General features: G+C 37.9%; 1 pseudogene; it reads left to right on the top strand.

Moving 5' to 3' along the window:
* Positions 1-12,314: 12,314 nt before the first annotated feature.
* Positions 12,315-12,413, top strand: LOC132287269 (small nucleolar RNA R71; annotated as a pseudogene).
* Positions 12,414-20,766: the final 8,353 nt, after the last annotated feature.

The following is a 20,766-nucleotide window of genomic DNA, read 5'->3' as shown; positions in this document are numbered from 1 at the left end:
TTTGTGGGATCTTTGGATAAGGACAACAGTGCTTAGATCCATCTTGGAGAGTCTAGATCGATGAACTTTCGATCGATCGAAGTATTCTTGAGATCGATCGAACATACTGATTTCCACACTTTGCTTCAATCTGCTTCCACTTTGCTCCTTTCTTTCATCCAGCTTGAGTTAGCTTCTTTTAAGCTCTCATTTGGCTGAATTAACTTATTTTGGGGAAAAGCACCTAAAAAGGGCAATAACACGAAATTAGTCTAAAATGGGAAAGTAAGATAAATAAAGGTTCTAAAATACCTAAGCTTAAGGGGTTTAAATGCGCACTTTTCAGCGCTCATCACACTCCCAAACTTAAATATTGCTAGTCCCTAGCAATGAATTACAAAGTAAAGGAATGAAATGTACAACTATACAAGTATGAACTAGAAAGCAATAAATGGATAACACCACTTTCGTAGGGAACACGATTGCATTTAGTATATGCAACAAGCCTTTTAAACCCCTAGGTTACCCCTAGTGGATGAGTGAAGTCTTGTGAGGGTTTCTAGAAATGATACCCACAAACATTAAGCTCATTATCACAAAAGAGGCACTAATATTGCAAACAAGCATTGGGAGAAAACTACCTCAAGTATGCAATTTTTTAAACTTTTTTCAAGCAATCTCCCAAAATTTTAATATCAAGTAAGCAAGTATGGTCCTCCACACATCAAGAAAATGATCATCCAAATCAAAACAACACTAGAATCCTTTTGAGTGGACCGGCATCAAGTGTGTTGCTATCTAAGCCAACTAAAGAAATAATCACATCCTTACCTTTAAACTAGCACACAAATCTAGTACCGATCATCAAGACAAAGAGTAGACCTTTTATAAAAGCTTTATTAATCTAGGTGCGCTTATTCTTTTCACTCGATTTTATTTTATTTTATTTTTATTTATTTATTTTTTTTAATCTTAAGGATCAAAGATGGAAGTACGGTGCAATATGTTGATCTATTAAGATTTCTAGTGATCCATGAGGTCAAGCATTAGGTCAATGGCTCCCAAACCAGACAACTTTAGGGCACTAGGTGTTTAAACACCCCTAAGGACTTACAAGCTCAAATCAACTAGGGTACAAATCAAAACAACCTCTATCTAATCATTTCCCACTTCTCACCTTTTGGGAGAAGTCCTTACTTTTTTATTTGTTTTTGCAATAACTTATTATTATTATTTTTTTTATCAAGTTATTAACCTAGAGTTTGGGCCCTCCAGCTTTCGGCGCGAGAAATTCAGTGCTTGATGAGGCTAGAATCCCGGCTACTCAATGTAAAGGGTTTGTTATCCACTTTTATCAAGATGAAAGCTTTCAATGCACTACTAGCCCAATTGGGATATAGCCAATTCAATAATCAACAAAGCATGTACCCCACAAATGAATGCTAGTGTGCGCCTGTGCTAGTGTAGAATTCTAGAGTGAATTTCAAAACAATCACAAAATAAGGATGATGTAGACCACAAGTGCAAGCAAGATATCAATCTTTCAAAAAATTTACTCCTAAATGGTATCCAAAAGGCATACAAGGAGTATTGGACTCTCAAGTCAAGCAATTTTTAAATTTTAAACAATATGGTCCTCAAAAGATCAAAGCCATAGCTAGTTATGGACCAATCATAAACAACCCTCAAATACACAAGTCATGCTTAAAATTTTAAATTCAAAGCAAATACTGTAATTAACACCATTACCCTCCAAACTTAAATGGCGCAATGTCCTCAATGTGCCAAGAGAATAAAGGAAAGAGTATACCAGCATAGCTATGGCAAAGAATGGCCGGGACACAAGTATCCAAAGTGGGTGGTATAACCCCCCTAAACTTGGGATTAACTGTGGTCCTGAAAAGATGGCACTGGATAAAAGCTCATTAGATAACAAAGGGGAATAATAACAGTGCATAGTGGACATGCAAGTGTAAATGGGGTAAGAATTGAAGTAAAGAGAGAGGAAAAAGGGTGGTCCTGAAAATTTAGGCAGCACTCTCTCTCACTGAAGTCACTGGGATGCACCTGATGGAGTCAATCAAATACAGATATATCAATACAAAGATATGACATCCAAACTATAACATGTATAGAAAAATAAAAATAATATACATCACAATGTCTGGGCCAACAAACTGGCCGTAAAAATAATATAATAGTATCAAAATAGTAGGAATGTATCACAGATATATAACATGATAAAAGAGAGGAATAGAGATCAGGCAGATGAAGTAGGGCGAGTGGGGCGTGATCCCCTGATATCTCTGGATATGCCCTGTAGCGCAGCTAAGATATCAGAACGGAAAGATGCCACATTTGACCAAAGAGAGACAATTGCGTCCTCTAAGGCCTGATACACTCTCTAAAGCTGGGTGTTGGTGCTGGAGCCTCAGGTATGACTGGATCAGGAAACTGTGGTACATCCTAAGCCTGTTCTGGGAAATGTAATGGTGACCCCGCTGGAGAGTGATGTGGGGTTTTCTCTGTTAGAGGCTCCTACTCCAAGTCTATGTCCATATATATGGTAGTCGGATCAACCGCTGGGTCGTCTGCTGCTGCTGCTGCTATTTCCTCCTCCTCAGCCTCCTCTGCTACGATCACTGCGTCCTCCAGAAGACTCTTGATAAGAGCATTGTAACTCTTATTCCAGTCCTTCTAGCCAAAATGGCAAGCTCCTTTCTCTGAGTGCTCATCGGGACGGAATGGATAGCGCTGATCTCGAAGGATCTGAGTGATAAGATGGCCAAATGGAAGATACTTTGTAATGACCCGGTCATTTTCTTCCTTTTCATTTTTCCTCAAATTTTGCGGATAAATTTTTTCCGTTGTCTTTTCTTTTCTATGGATGGTTTTTCGTCACTTAGTGTCATTTTGAGTACTCAGAAATGGTTTCTGAGACTCTTTTCCGTGGATTGACAACTTCCTTTGAGGACCGAATCATTTCCACAATTTTTGTTTTTTGACACTATTCACTTTTTTGTCCTTATTCCTATTTCGTCCTTTTCCCTATTTTGTCTTTTCCCCGTTTGTCACTTTGTTGGCAAAACCTCACTTCTTGTGCTCGGAGTTGGTTTTTGACTTCACGTATCTTTATCGTGAGTGGTTTCCACGAAATACGTATCTTTACTTTTGTAAGAAAGTACTCTGGTTGCTCCCGGTGTCCATAGGGGTATGGATGCATAATTCTTTGAACTTAGTTTCTTTTTTTGGGGTATTTTTCGTAAATATCTTTTGAAGATATTTTATTTTAGGGGTATCTAAGAAAATATCTTTTGGAAGATATTTTCATTCTGGGGTAGTTTTGCAGTTAACCCTTTTTGTGGGGGCCATTGTGCAACTAATGAAAGTTGTTGCAAATTATCTTATTTTGAGCTTGGATCCTCATACGGGATTCATTTTCACTTTTCATCGAGTCGTAAACTTTTAGAAGTCCCTTCTGGTCGATATTTTCCAGTTTCAGAGTTTTTGGCCCCAATTTGCGCTAAACTTGTTTGGGGCATAACTTTCTGTTCGGGATTCAGTTTTTGATACCGTTTCTTCCGTTATTCTTATTTTCTCATTTTGAATCTTTTTCATTCACAGAGTTTCATCATTTGAGCGCGTCTGCTTAAATTTCACTTTTCCGGACCCAGCGGGGCCCGTTCGGGGCACTTTTTGTGATTTCTATGAAAGGAGGATGAGATATTTTATTTTTTCATCTTCCCCACTCTCTTGCACGACCTGAAGCTTCCATGGCAGCCCAAGGGAGGCTGCCACCTTCTTTCTCCTCATTTGAACTTCATTTATTTGTCAGAACATAGTAGGGCCTTTGCGTTTTGTGTTCGTGTTGACTACGCGCTTCTTTCACCCTTATTAGAACCCATTTATGGCCAAATTTTGAGTTTGGTTTTGAAGTCAAGTTGTGATTTTCATGGGTTCTCTTTGGAGTTTATCGTTCATGACGTTGTCCCCGACGAAACCCCGAAGTATTGTCGGATTCGGAGCCGTTTCGTTTTGATGGCTTTTGAGATTTTCATCTGAAATTAAGGTAGAGGGTGTCTTAGCTTTATATTATTGTTGTATTGATTGTTTTATAAGCATATACAACTTGTGAGCATGCCTTGTTCAAATTTTTAGAATTTAATTTAATTATTTTCTTTGTTTAAGATTTAATTCTCATGATGCTAGGCAACTTAGAATTAAATTGCGGCATGCTAGAAATTTAGCCCTTGGTATGGTGGTTGATATATATTAAATTGGGGTTATTTAAATAAGAATTGCAAATTTTATTTAATATTTATCTTTTGTGAAAGTTTAATTCACCTAGTTGTATCAAGTATGGAATCAACTTGTAATGTGATATTAAAGTAGGCCTTGGTGAGTTCTTTAACATATATTAAATTAAGGACATTTAGATATGTTTGAAAATCTAGAGAAAAATTAATTAATGAGCTTAATTAATTTTATTTTAAGTGTGTTGATCACTTAAATTGATATTGGAGGTAATAGGTTGACAATCCCTTAAAATATGGTCTGTTCAATCACCTTGTGAGCATGTTACTAATTTGATGTAGAATTAGTACTTGAGACATCTTGAAATGGTAATTGGACTTAGCATGATATAGAATATCATTGACTTGCATAGCTTGTTTAGATATATCTTGTGTAGGTGTATAGCTTATTAGAATATTACAATTGTTTACCTTGGAAGTTAGTTACTAAATTGGGACTTATTTAGTACTTGTGGCTTAGTGTGGCAATGTGGTTTAATTGTTGTAAAATATTATTGTTTTGGTGTATAAATTGCATATTGGAGGCTTGACATGTCATATGCTATCTAGACTTGAATTCTAAGACATGGTTTATGTGGATTCAACCTTATTTGTGCATGGAAGATGGCTTTATGCATTAGTGGATTTAGTATAAGTTTGGTCTAACTTATTGATTTTTGTATAAGTTTTGGACTTATTGATTTTGGAAAGCTTGTAAGGACATATTTCACGTGATGACTAGGGTTTGGCTCTAGTATGGAGACAAGAGTCTTCTAAGTCATAAGTGCGCACTAGGTAGTACCTTGTGGGTCGTAATTGCCCGGAATAACTTATGCATGTGCGCACTAGGTAGTGCCTTGTGGGTCGTAATTACCCGGAAACACTTGCTTGGTCTAGTGACCACATGTCCTAGTCTTTCCACTTTGATTTCACATTCAATTTCAAGTTGTTAATCATGGATTACTTGTAACTTGAGAATTGGTGCTTGCCTATGTATTTTGATCTTATTTAGTATACTTGAAACTGTATACTTGAACTTGTATCCTTGTTGGTGTATCTAAACTCTATCTAGGGTATTTACGCTTAGTATGATTGTCTTGTGTGTGCGGATTTCATTTTTGTATGCTTATGCCATGTATACTTGTCTTGTGCATATGTGTTTAGCTTAGTATACTTGTGTTTGTATACTTGATTTATGAGTACACTATACATATATCTTATACTTGTGTATGTATGCTAGATATTGCTTATCCCGTATAATATGATTTAGTATACTTATGAGCATGTGTACTTGAATGTCGTGTATCATATTTTAATACGGTTTAGTGTACTTGAGCATGTATACTTGTATGTCGTAGTTCATTTCAATTACATGAGTAGCTTAGGATGATCCCTGAGTCTCATTTTGACATAGACATTAGGTGGCATGAGCCCTTTGAACATGTTTCACCATAAGGTGATAATTTGTAAAATGCTAGGTCGATGCATGCTCACTTCTTACGAGTAGCTTTATGTTACTCACCCACGTAGTGGGGACATTTTTTAGGTATGAAGACTTGGTTCGTGATGCTTATTGCTCCTTGGATGGCTTGTAGTTTCTAAGTTTCCATTTTATGCAAGTGTTAGCATAAAATGCCTTTTTGTAGCCATATGTTAACCTTGTAATATTTGATCCCATTTATGTAAAGTGTACATGTTTACACTCTTTTCAATTTATTTAGCATGTATAAGATGAGGCCGGAAGCCAATGACATGTATCTTGCTTTCTATGCACTTTCGTTTTCAAGGCTTAATATGAAAATGTTGAAAAATGCTTAAACGTTGTGTCACAACTTTTGCATCGGGTGTGGGAATTTCATTTTTATTCTTTCGTAGGGTCTCATTAATCATGTATGAAGTGTGGCCAAGGGCCAAACGGTAATTAGAAATCATTTGTCAATTTTGGTTTCCATATTTTCCATTTCAAGTTCATTTTCGCCTTTTTGGCCGTTGGGGGGTCGGATTTTGACTCGGCCATTTCCGGGAGCTGTGGACCATTTCCGCATGCTCAAAATCACCATTTATATCTACATGCATGATCGTTTCTGGGAAAAACCCTTTCCTTTGTGATTTGAGGCTCCTATGGAACCATTTTTCAATTTTGTTGCATAATCTGTTCTAGGGGCATTATAGACTTTTCACATCAGTTTTATTTTCTTCTTTTAATATGGTCGCTTAGAAAACGTGATTTTAGGGGGGGTTTATTCTTCGTGTTTTTCCAGAAAACATCGTCTTGGTACTGGAAATCCCTCGTGAAGTTTCAGTTTCCAGTTTCATTTTAGCAGTTTTTTAGCTCTTTTGACCAGATTTCTTGGGAGGGCATTTTGGCCATTTCGTAGAGAGTTTTTTTTGAATTCTCTTGTGAGTCACGTAGAAAACTCAATTTTGAGGGGGGTTTATTCTTTGTGTTTTTGCAAAAAAATTTATCTAGGCCTCCAAATTCAGCCTCTGTTCTAGAATTTTCTGGAAAAAAAAAACCATATAGCAGCTTTATGGGCTGCTGCCAGCCATGGTGCACCCAGTGCGCGCGCGGCGTGCATAGGCGTGCGCATGGGGCTGTCATGGCCCCTCGTCGGGCTGCCGCGATGTCAATTCTTCTTTTGGGCTTTTCTCCTTCGTCCGGACTCCGATTCAAGTGATTTTTTTTTTTGAACTTGATTAATTTTTTGTCATCTATCCAACGGTGTGCTTAGTTACACCCGGATATTTCTGGATAATTACCAATTTTCCCTTAAAGCTTTAAATGTCCGTTTTTCGTCGTCATGCCGTTTCTCCTCCGTCCGGACTCCGAATTATGTGATTCTTGAGTCCATCTTGATTAATTTTTCGTTATCCTTCCAGTGGTGTGCTCGGTGGCACCCGAATATATAGTTTTCAGAAATGACTATTTTGCCCCTAGGGGCTTATTTGTCATATTTTTGATCTTTTGCTTTCGCATCAGTTCTTGTTGAGTTCCACGACCTCATGGAAGGTCATCAAAGTGTCTTAGAGGTGTGTTATGCGTTGGGAGATCGTTGTCTTATTTCTTACTTCCGCATTTCGGATCCGTTATCGGATCATCCTTTCGGTTCATCCTTGACACACTGGCCTAAAAACTAGGGCCGTCACATACTTAACCCGCTTGGGCTTGGTTTTGTTGATGTAGTCGGCGTAAAGCTTCATCATCACGGTCTAGTATAAGGTTGGAATAGAAACCCAACACCCTATGTAGAAAGTATACAGGGCAGTCAAATAATCACCTTGCCTCTGGATCTTGTGGCCGGCTATGAACACGTTTCGATACAAGACCGAATCAAAGAACCACAGGTCATCGGGCATATAGGTTCGAGTAGCAAATGTGTCGCCCTCACTGTAGTGGCCCATAAGTGCCTCGGCCATAAATGCATAAGAAGGCCTCCTCTCTAGGATTGGATAATCGAGCTCAAGCTCAGGAGGGTAGGCATACGGGCATCGGCAAAATCTGGCTAGAGTCTTCACTGTGATGCGGATAGGATGGCCATCCACGGTAGTGCGCAGCTTCGCCAGATTGCTCGGGCAGGTCGGAGGTTCTGGAAGAACATCTGAACAAGCCTCGGGTAAACTGGGTATGTGACAGGGGCTAGAATGGCTGAAATGCCCCTGCGGTCAATGTCCTCATAGGCTGCCCGGGTCAAGATATACCGGGAGAAGAAGGAAATGTCGAAAACTGACTCATGCGCCACTGTAAGGCATGAGTATCTCGACAGCGGTCTGTCTAAGGCCTGGTTTGGCTGTGTATAAGGCGGAGATGAAGAAGGTGAGGGTGCATGCTCAGCCTCATTATGAGATGATGAAGATGCAGAAGCAGAAGGCTATAGTCTGCTGTGTGATGAGGACTGGGCTGGAGCTGGTGATGCAGGCTGCTCAGGATCCGGGACCTGAAATGGTCCTGCCTGATGCTCGGGCTGCTCCTGAACATGAGATGGTCCGGCCTGCTCCTCTAATTTGGGCCTAACTCAGCGATGATAATGTCCACAGGCAACAGTCTTGACCCTAGCCATGGCCTGCAAAACAGAAAGAAAAACACTTGCAATATAAGTTAGTACCGGCATAAAGAAGTGAAGCACAATATATAGAAACATGTATGTCAAATAAGATAGACAACACAAGACATGAATCTATGCAAGTGATGATGGGGCTAAATAAACAGTGACAGTAAGTGAAGTATGCTAAACAATAGAAGTATGGAATGCATCCAATGTGGAAAGCACATGTATTAGGTATGTATGAGATAGCATGGAATCATAAAAGAGAGTGTGTGAAGTGTGGGATGCAAATCTATGAAGTTCAATCGATCACAAAAATGTGAGATCGATCTGAGATAAGTTCGATCGATCTTTAAATGGTCGATCTGAGAAAACTTTGATCGATCGAATTGCTAGGGGCAATTTGAAAGGTCACAGATCTGTGACATGGAAGGCACGAGGGCACCCAAGCAAGCTTGTGGGCCCTCTCACACAACAACAACACAATATGGGTCACTTGTTTGGCTCGTGACCCTAAAAAATTGATTCAAAAATGAAATGTATACAAAACTATATATATATATACATAAGCTTCAAAACTTCAAAAATGGAAGGAATCAAACATGGCAACCCTAGATCTAGCATGTAAACATCACAAATATGTAGATTGAAACTCAAAATCAAGAGGAAAAACTCAGGACTTACTAAATTCGAGAGAGAGAGAGAGAAAGAGGTGGAAATCGAGAGATGGACGAGATCTGAGATGAGGGAGATGATGTGGAAGCTTGGGATGGTCGCCGGAGGGCTCGCCGGAGATGGGAGAGAAATGGTTTGCAGCGGCGAGGGCTTAGAAGGTCTTTAGATTGATCTTTGAATCGATCTAATGACCTTAGGGTTTTGTTTTTAAAAACGTTTCCCAAACAGTTCGATCGATTAGGAAAAATTTTCGATCGATCGAATATAGATCGATTTGAAAAATCTTGAGATCGATCTCACCTTGAAAATTTTTTTTTTTTTTTTTTGAAATATTTTAAATTTTTTGGAAATTAAAAATTAAAATTAAAATTAAAACTATTATTTTTGAATTTTTGGAAATAAAACAAAAGAAAATTGTTTTTTGGGATTTTTTTTGAAAATTTTAAAATGAAAATAAAATAAATAATTGAAAATAAAAGTGAAAAATAGAATGAAAATCTTTTTGGAGTTTTTGAAAGTAAAATAAAATAAAATAATATGAACACTAAAAATAAAATAAAAAATAAAAAGAAAAATAAAAATAAACTTGCAGTCAAAGTCAAAGTCAAGGTCAAGAAAGGGTAGAGATCAATCAAGCTGAGATCGATCAAAAGGGTACTTCGATCGATCGAACAGGTGAAAACCTACAGAGAAGTTCGAACGATGCACAGAGAGGCCTCTTTCCATGGATCTCAAAAATTTTCTAAGTGTGGAGTGAAGATCGATCCAAGAAAAAGTTGGATCGATCTAAGAATTTTCAGATCGATCCAAAGGAATTCTCGAATGATACACAGAGGGTTGATTTATGCAGGAAATTTCAGATCGATGGAACAGAGCAATGATTGGATGCAGGGATAGGTGTTTGATCGATCGAACCTCTTTTGAGATCGATCGAACAGAGACAAAATACCTATTTCCATAATGAAAGTGCATGCATACTCAATCAAAATTCCTAGCCATATGTATGAATTCCAAAATATATCTAGACGACGCAAGAAATGAAAGATAAAATAGAAATGAGGGAGGAATAGGGTTGTAAACCCTACGAAGCCTTTATTAGTCTTTAACGTCTCTAGCAAGACGTTGGGCTCTTTTAGCCCAGATCAAACATCTTGTAATGCATCCCCTCTTTGTCGGGGTGATAAATACTTTGAATTCCACCCAATAAATGGTTCCCTAAAGAACTTGTTGGATTAGGTTCAAAGGAATTTGTTGGTCCTTTGTCAATGTGAGCTTTGGGCTTCCATACCCTCTTAAAGTAAGATTTTGAAACATCATTCTTTAGTTTTAAGGTCGAAGATGAACTTTTTGATGTTTTGGTTTCAAGCAAAGACTCCATTCTTTCACATTCATGGTCTAGACATTTTTCTATAACATTCATTTCTTTATGTTTGTCAAATGAATTTGAAGTCGGATTGAAGATATTCAACTTCACTTTCATATGCCCAAATGAGATTTTCATGACCCCCGTCCTACAATTAAAGTTAGCATTTGCGGTTGCCAAGAAAGGATGACCAAGGATAACGGGAATTTGGCTCTTGGGATTTGGAACCGGTTTCGTGTCAATGACAACGAAATCGACTGGGAAGAATAATTTATCAATTTTAATCAAGACATCATCAATGATACCCCTAGGCTTTTTGATGGATCGGTCGGCAAGTTGTAAAACCACTGACGTCGGTTTCAAGTCTCTTAAGCCTAATTTAACATATACCGAGTATTGAAGAAGATTAACACTTGCTCCTAAGTCTAGAAGAGCCCGATTAATGACATGGTCACCAGTGATGCAAGAGGTAGTAGGTGAACTGGGGTCCTTAAACTTTGGAAGGGTGTTGTGTTGCAAGATTGAGCTCACTTGCTCGGTCAAGACCACTTTCCTAGGTGCTTGGCTCTTGTTCTTCCTCTTTTGGGTGCAAAGATCTTTTAAGAACTTGGCATAAGCCGGAATTTGCTTAATTACATCTAAAAGTGGAAGATTAATCTTCACTTGCCTCAACATTTCAATGATTTCATTGGTCTTGGTCTTTTGTTTATCAAGATAAATGGATCCTTTCAAGGCATCCGGAAATAGAGCTCTTGGCTCAAAAACTTCTTCAAAACTTTTCTTTGAAACATCATCAACACAAGAATTTTTAAAATCCTTTTTCAAAGCTTTGTTCAATTTATTATTCAAATCAACTTTGGACTCACTTTTCAAATCACTTTCTAACATTTTCTCATTTGAATGATCATGCATATGCAATGAAGGAGGAATATGATGAGAAACGGGACGGGTGTCAACTTTTGGTTGCGCCGGTTCATTTTCTTCATTGGACACACCTACCTAATTGTCCACAATCTTCCCACTTCTCAAGGTTGTCACCGCATTGACATGTTCAATTGTGTGCCCTTCCGATGAGGAATGAGTCTCCACAACACATTGTTGTTTTGGTGGGGCATTCAAAGGCACCTTCCCCTTTTCTCTAGCATTTAAGGTACTAGCTATTTGCCCTACTTGGGTTTCTAGCTTAGCAATGGATTGAGATTGAGAATGAAGCAATTGAGTGTTCGCCCTCTAGAGTGCCTAGAGTGGTCAAAACTTTCTCTTTAAAGGCAGGACTCCTAGAATTTCCTTGGGAATATGATGGTTGATTAGGAAAATGAGAATTAGAGAATTGATTGCCATGTGATTGAAATGATGATGATTTAAAACCTTGGGAACCTTGGACTTGCATTGGTGGCGGAATATACTTCCTTTGAAAACCACCTTGGGGAGGGTTTGAGCCTTTCTCTTGGCTTTTCCAAGAAAAATTTAGATGGTTCCTCCAACTTGAATTGTAATGAGTGCCATAGGGATTATTCCTTTAATTAACAAATGTAGCATTGACTTGCTCATGGGGCTCACCTTGCACATGTCCATGTGGACAATTGGAAGTAGAATGTAAAACACTTGAACAAGTCATGCAAGATTCATTAGATGCACGATGATGAATATGAGTAGGGGAGGAAGATACTTGATTCGCCGAATTTTGGTTAATCAAACCTTTGAGATAAGGATTTCATCTCGGCGGCTATGTCATTGGAGTTGTCAACTTGATACAAGCCGACATTCTTCCTTCCACCTAGGTTTCTACCATTTTTAGAAGATAAGGACCTATGTATGGAATTTTCACTCATACTTTCATACAATTGCCACACATCATTTTCATGCTTATCAAGATAAGAACCACCCATGGATGCATCAACCATACCCTTGTGATTATCCGGTAAACTTTCAAAGAAATATTGAACTAGTTGCCACTTAGGTATGTCATGATGAGGGCACTTTCTAAGCAAATCATTAAACCTTTCCCATGCCTCATGAAATATTTCCCCATCCACTTGAGAAAATTCTCTAATTGAAGTTCTCATGGCATTGGTCTTAGAAACCAGATAGTACTTTTTCAAGAACTCTTGTTGCATTTTCGCCCAAGAAGATATCGAAAAAGGCCTAAGATTGTTGAACCAATATTTTGCCTTGTCTTTAAGGGTGAAAGGAAAAAGTTTAAGTCTTAAAACTTCCTCCAGCATGTCCATGTATTTCATAGTGGAACACACTTTAAGAAACTCATCCAAATGCTTATAAGGTTCTTCACTAGGAAGTCCATGATAGTTAGGAAGCATTTGAATAGTTTGTGGTTTAATTTCATAGTGATGTACTCTAAATGGGGGCAATTGAATGCAAGTAGGTGCATTGTATTTATTAGGCACATAATGGTCTCTTAATGCAATGGAAGGATTCACAATTGGTGGTGCTAAACGAACACCTTGATTAGTTTGAACTATGGGGGGTTGTGGAGCAAATATTGGCCGAGGCATTCCTAATGGAACTTGGCCTTGTTGTTGTGGGTGAATGAATGGTCTAGGCATGCCTAATGGTTCTTGAACATTTTCATGATGCACATTAGGGTGGAGGTTGCCTTGTTGGTCTATGTGACCAAGGTCCTCCACATGGTCGTCATTTAAATCCTCCATTGGTGAAATAGAGTGATGAGAACTACCTCTTCCCCTAGGGTTACGAACAACCGATTCAAGATGCAAATTAGGAGGGACAAGAGTATGATTCAATGACCTACGACCATGCATACACTCGCAAAGTAAAAAACAAGCATGTAACAATCACTTCGCCCCCGCAACAATTCAATCAACAAATCTCCACATTCAATGATCCCAAGCTCCCATGCTTAAACAACATGCAAAGAAAAGTAAATTGCCTCCATGCGGGCTCACGATTTATCTAAGAAATGAAAAACAAGCCTCCACGCGGGTCGACGATTTAACTAGAGATTAAGTTAGAAAGATCTCACAAAGGGCCCTTAAGCAATTTCAATTCATTTTCAACTTCCAAGCTTTGCTATGCTTTGCATTTTTTTGATTTTTAGTCCTTTTTGTGCTTAGCTTAGCTCCTTGCTTTGAATTCTCCTTTGCTCAACTTCCTTCACTCAATTCACCTAGTCAAATAAGAACAAACACAATAAGTAACCAAAAATAAAAATAAAGTAAAGACATGATCAAAAGAGTACTAATCCCTAATTGTTTCCAAAACACGGCGTTGCCAATTCAAATCCTCGGCAACGGCGCCGAAATTTGACAGGTGGCGTCCGTTCCTATACGCCAAACTAATGTAGTGAATGTAGGTTCAAGAAAAGCCTTTTGGTTCAAGTTTAAATTTATAAAAACCATTACTACCACTACTACTAACGTAGCAAGAGTGAGTAGGGATCGTCCCAAGGGATTAGAGGGCTACTAGTAATGGAAACAATGCTTAGGGTTAGTAGGTCGAGTGATCAAAGGTAGGTTGTTTGGTTAATTAAACTACAATTAAGATTAAGTAAGCTCAATGTAAAACGAGTAATTAAAGGATAGAGTAAATAAGCGAGAGAGGTCTTGGGACTTAGAGATCACCACTTAGCATCACCTTTCTATACACTCAATTCATAATTAATGAGGAGAAAACATATGTTATAACAATAGTGAGTGTGTGTGGTTGTTTTAACAAGCATGGATGACCAATTAAGTATATATTGTCTAAATAACTCAATGAATAACATAATACATCAAACTAAGTCATTAATCCTTCTTTAAGCTCACAATCTAAACACATCACATAATTAGAGAAATATACTACTTGCATTCATAAGTATAGAACATCAAACAACAAGCATGGATTATCCTCCCATTTAACAACTGAGGTAACTACACTACATTTAAGCTAATGACGTGGAAATTAAACTAATTAAACTAAGAGAGAGGCACAATCCATCAAGAAATGAGTATGAACCATCAAATAAACCACAAGAGCATTCTATTAAGTATTATATCTTGACAATCTCTAGATCTATAGCATCAACACACATAGACATGCATCAACAACACAAGAGATAGAGATAAACATATGAACATCTATTCTAGCGTACATAGACATATGGATAGAATGAAATGATCAATTAGAAGAATTAAACCACATAAATCATTGAATAAACAAGATCTATGTATATAAATATGTCAAAACATGTATTACAACACAAATTCCCTAAAAAATACATAAATTACGGTAAAGAAAGTATGCTTAGGGCTAACTCTAGGCCTAAGAGGATGTATAGCCACTCATGAATGGTGTCCTCCAACCCTCAAAGGCTATCTCTATGGTAGAAGTGCTCTTCTTCTTGAGGAAGATGGAAAACCTCTCTAAAATGTGTCTCTAGCCTCCTCTCCTCTTTTCTTCATCTCTAAGAATTGTATCTTTCTATTCTAAAAAAGTATATCAAAGATTATCTAAGACTATATGTAAAAGTGGCTCATATTCCTTACATAGGTAGCTCAAATGTCACACCTAATGGTCTAGGCTCGTACACAAGGGCTCCTCCAATGATTGCACAATGAGACAACTTTTAATGAGCTGGAAATTAATTTAATTCGCATTTGAGAGGGTTCGATCGATCGAAACTGTGCTGTGATCGATCGAATATGGCTAAGATCTATTAAAATTTGGCTGGATCGATCCTCCCATGGCGGCGCCTTTTTGGATAAGGACAGATGTGAGATATTTTGGGGAAAGAGACAAAAGTGGTAGGTAGGGTGGTACAACAGGATAAGATGGAATCTTTACGATCGATCTGAGAATTGTTGGATCGATCGAGCTTTGTGGGATCTTTGGATAAGGACAACAGGGCTTGGATCCATCTTGGAGAGTCTAGATCGATGAACTTTCGATCGATCGAAGTATTCTTGAGATCGATCGAACATGCTGATTTCTACACTTTGCTTCAATTTGCTTCCACTTTGCTCCTTTCTTCCATCCAGCTTGAGTTAGCTTCTTTTAAGCTCTTATTTGGCTGAATTAGCTTATTTTGGGGATAAGCACCTAAAAAGGGCAATAACACGAAATTAGTCTAAAACGGGAAAGTAAGATAGATAAAGGTTCTAAATTACCTAAACTTAAGGGGTTTAAATGCTCACTTTTCGGCGCTCATCAATATGTTAATTAGGGATTATTTGGTTGAAATTTGAAACCTAGAGAAATTAATTAGTTTATTTAATTAATTTTTGTTTCTATTGCATCAATAATTTAATCATGTATTTGACATTGGTTATATGTTTAAATCATGATTTTGGACTTGTATTGGATTCATGTGTTTATGTTCTCAATATGGAATAATATTGTCATAGCGTGTAACGAATCGCACACTGAAGATTCGATATGTGATGTTATTATAGTGTGTAACGAATCGCACTCTGAAGATTGGACATTTGTCATGCCATAGTAGTTGTGGACTTGGAGCATGTGTTGTGTGTTTCCAAAAATTGAGTTGTGCATGGTAGATAGCTAATATCTTGTGTATACATGTTAATATATACGTTGTTGCATAATTTGTTAATTTTGGAAACTTGGGACGTCGTTGTATGACTACAGTCTAGTACACACATAGTGTAATGACCTGGTCATTTTCCTTCCTTTCATTTTTCTCAGATTTTCACGGATATATATTTTTTTTTCTATTGATCTTTTTCTTTCTGAGTTCAGTTTCTTATCACTTAGTGTCGTCTTGGGTGCTCTGGAATGATTTTCAAGACTCGTTTCTTTAGATTGACAACTTCCTTTAAGGACCGCGTCATTTCTACATTTTCATTTTTTTGACACTATTCACTTTTTGTTCTTTTCCCTATTTTGTCTTTTCCCCGTTTGTCACTTTCTTAGCATAACCTCATGATAAGCGCCGAATATTGCATATTTAAGTGCCCTTATTTGCATTAGTTAACTCCATTAGTTGATTATACTGTATATTTTAGCGTTAATTGCATGCTTTTGTCTATTTTCAGGTTGGTTCCCCAAAAAGAGTCAAAAGTGATGCTTTGATAAGTTTTGAAGATCAAAGTATGCCGTTGCCGGGGACATTCATTTTGGCCAAGTTATTGATCCGTGGAACTCATGATGATTTATGTAAAAAGTTCCAGGAAGAAGAATCACATCAATGGTTCGCGCCAAGAACAGTCATGAACAAAAAGTTCAGAGGAAGAGTTTAAGGTGTGGGCGCCCGCCGAAAACCCACGGGCGCCAGCCAAAATGGGCCTAGACTTCATGCACCCACGGGCACCCACCAATGTGACCAAAGACTTGTGGGCGCCCGCCCTGCACCTCCGGGCCCCGCCAATCTGTAGACAAGTGGGTATAGGTCTACATTGTTTCCTTTAAGGCTGTCCCCTTAACCCATTATGTGGTCCTGATTTCTCCTAGGGTTGTTGAGCCACGAAAATGGAGGGAAAATGAGGATATTTTTGGCTAGATAAGGGGCTTGAGGCTTGTATTTTCTGATATCTCATTTTTACAGGTTTTAGAGAGAGAAATATTATAAGGTTAAGGGATTTTTGTGTCTTGGAGCTCTAAGCACGAAAATGGAGGGGTTCTTCATCCTTTCTCCTTCCTCTATTGCATCCATGGGCAACTAACTCCCTGTCTAGGGAGGTGATGAAGCCCTCTCTAGTAAGCATGTTCTAGTCTTGGTTTATTTTGGGGGAAATGATGTATATTTATGATTTTTTCACAATCTAGAGCATTCATTTTGATGTAATGAATTCTAATCTCTATAAATGATTATGTTGAAGCTATTGTCTTGTCTTAGATTCTAACTTCTCATGATTATATGGCTTGCTTTTTTATAGTGACAATGGAAATGAGGTTGTGGAATGGTTTTAATGGCATGATGTTTAGGAAGTTTGATAGTCTATAGCTTAGGACCTTTCTTTGATAGACTATTCTTGATTTCTAATTTTATGTGCTTTTATGATGTGATTAAGGGCTTGATAATCTCTAGCTTAGTGGGCATGTCTAAGGCTGCATCTTAGTTTAGGTGGTCAAAGCATGTAAAACTTTGATAGGTTATTCTTGCCTATTGATTTCTTGAATTTCTTGAAGGTAATATAGCAATTTTGTGTTGTTGCATTCCATGGTCATATGTATATGTTGTTCTCCCAAGTAAATCGTTCTCTAGCATGTTTATAGGGTAGGTAGTGGATTCACTTCCCTAGTCCTCTCGACTTGGATTTCTTTCCTCTAAATTTCTTGTAAATTATTGTTTTATGCAATTTTAATTCCTAATTCTAGTGACAAACCAACCAAAACTCTATACCCTTTTCATTATACTAAAAGTGATTTTACAACCTTGGTTGCCATAAACTAGCAATCCCAGTGGTTTGACTTACCTGTCTAATAGCCCTATTTTACAATGATTTGTGCTATTGCAAAGGGTTGATTATTATTGATAGTCGACGAGACCCATCAATTTTTGGCGTCGTTGCCGGGGATTACAAATGGTTTTGTAACTGAGGTTTTAGGATTAACTTTGGTTTGATTGTGAATATTGTATTCTTGTGGATATTTTCTTGTTGGTTTCGATTAATTTGTGTTTCAAGTGTTTTTGTGAGATTCTAGGTACTCAAGGCTTGCCATGAGAAAGATAGAAAATTTGTAAGTCTAAAGGACTCCCGGTAAGTTTTTGAAGTTCTAGTTTCAAAGTTGTGATTATCTTACATGTGGTTAAATTAGAGATAGTTACATTATGAAGCCCTTGTTGAGGCTATTTATTATTTCTCTATATTGCAAAGCATCGGTCTTTATTGTGGCAATTTACATTTCTGTCTTGATTGATAATTGAGGAGAACGGGAATATCGTATGTGGATGTGATGGTGAAGGGCTATTATGTTTGTTGTGAATTGTGTTGTTGATGTTGGGCCGTAAGTCACTATTTTTGCCTACTCTTGAAGTGCCAATTGATATAAATTCACTTGAAATAACTCTTAGAAGAAATCTTAAGGAATCTGAAAATTTAAGAGGACTTGATCTTGAGCTTAATCCAATGGCTAATAATGAAGAAAATGTCAGGAATTAATAATAATAGGGCTGAAATTCCAAATGTTGTTCCTTTGACTCTTAGGGATCATTTCAACCCTACAACTTATGCCTCTCCTTCTTGCATAGTGATGCCAAACATCGATGCAGCCTAATATGAAATCAAATCTAGTACAATTCAAATGCTTCCTTCCTTTCATGGCTTGGAACATGAGGATCCCTATAAGCACCTTGATGAGTTCCTTGAAATTTGTTCTACCATCAAGCTGAGGGGCTTCCCTGAAAATGCTCTCCATTTGCATCTCTTCCCATTTGCCTTAAAAGATAGGGCAAAATATTGATTGAACTCCCTTTCTGCAAATTCCATCACTACATGGGCTCAATTGCAACAAGAATTTCTAAAAAAGTACTATCCAGTGAGTAAAACCAACCTAATGAGGCGTTCCATTCTTAGTTTTTCACAAAGCGATGGGGAACAACTCCATGAGACTTGGGAAAGATTACAAATCTCCTTAGGAAATGTCCGTGATCGGTTGTCAATTATACATCAACCTTTGCAATAGCACAAATCATTATAAAATAGGGCTATTGGTCGGGTAAGTCGACCCACTGGGACTGCTAGTTTATGGCAACTTAGGTGTCTAGAGTCATTTTTAGAATGATAAAGGAGGTTATAGAGGATTTGTTGGATTGTCACTAAGATTATGAATTGAAAAGTGCATAAAACATTAATGCTAAGAAGTAAAGAGGTAAAGACAATTAAAAAGGGACTAGGGAAGTGAATCCACTACCCATCAATAAGTATGCTAGTAAATGATTTACTTGGGGAAATATATATATATAACCATGGAATGCAACAACATAACATTGATACATTGTCTTCAAGAAATATATGAAAATAAGATACAAGAATAACCTATCAAGGCACTACATATTTTGGTCACCTAAACTAGGATGCAACCTTAGACATGATCACCAAGCTATAGATTATCAAGCCTCTATTCTCATAATAAAAGCACATGAAGTAGAAATCAAGAAGAATCTATCAAAGGAAAGCCCTAAACAATAGATTATCAACATTCCTAAAAATTATGCCAATAAAATCACTTCCATGAACTCATCTCCATTGTCACTATGAGAATGTAGCAATATCATTATGAGAGAAAAAAAATCTAAGACAAGATATGTAACTCAAAATGATCATTTATAGATAATGAGATTCATTACATCATATGAAGTGCTCTAGTTCATGGAAAGGTTACATATATACATTATACCCCAAATATAAATCAAAACATAGCAATGCTTACAAAATGGGACTTCATCACCTCCCTATATAGGGATTAGTTACCCATAGGAGCAATGAAGGGAGAGGAAGAGATGAAGAAGAACTCCATTTTCACCCTCCAACTAGCTAGAACTCCAAACCCCTCAAGAATGTTACTTTCTCTCTCTAAAACTTAACAAAAAATATAAGATCTCCTAAAATAATGAGCTTCCACTCTTTATATACACTCAAAACCAACTCCCCATACTCAAAATCCCGAGTTCCTTCCTCTACATGAAGCTAGACCACACAAAAGAAGGATAAGGGGACCAAGATGCTGAAATTCAGGGGCAGTTGAGTTGCCCATTGCAGATCGGCGGGCGCCCACGAGGCGTTGGCGGGCGCCCGCGCTGGCTTGCGGGGACTTCCGCGGGCACTGATCAAGGGCCCGCGGAAGTTGGCAGAGAGTGTGGGGGATTGACGGGCGTCCGCGGGGCCTTGCAGCTGCACTTCCTCCAAGCTTAATTTTTATGCAAGCTTCTTCAGGCTGGAGTGAAGACACACTTCCACTATGAACACTAAGCCACGAACTTCACAAAAATGGTGACTGAAGAGGTTAGGTCCCGAAGATGACTCCCCGACACGGCGCACGTATTTCAACAGAAAGTTATCAAAACGCTTCTTTGATCATTCTTGCAAAAAATACCTGAAATCAGAAAGAAATACACAACTGAATTAAAATTGTACATTATCTTCTAATAATGGACTTAACTAATGCAAGAAAGGGCGCTTGAATATGTAATATTTGGCGCTTATCAGTCCGCACTACTTAATTCCAAAATGGCAATTGGTGCAAGCTTTCTATGCTGGTTTAACCGACACCTATAGATTCATGGTTGACTCATCATGTGGAGGGATGTTCATATCTAAAAGTGTGAATGAGGCATGGACCCTACTTGAGAATCTGAGTGAAAACTCATTGCAACATAATTCTCATAGTGCTCCAACCTCAACCAATACAAAGAACACCAACCCTTGTCAACTGAAGACAATGAGGGAAGAGTCTTCTCAAGTGGATGCCATAGCTCATAAATTATATCAATTAA

Source organism: Cornus florida, unplaced genomic scaffold (assembly GCF_030987335.1).
Source record: "Cornus florida cultivar Cherokee Brave unplaced genomic scaffold, ASM3098733v1 CherokeeBrave_3.0.0_Hap2_Chr11, whole genome shotgun sequence".
NCBI lineage: Eukaryota > Viridiplantae > Streptophyta > Magnoliopsida > Cornales > Cornaceae > Cornus > Cornus florida.
This window is presented reverse-complemented; position numbering and strand designations above follow the sequence as displayed.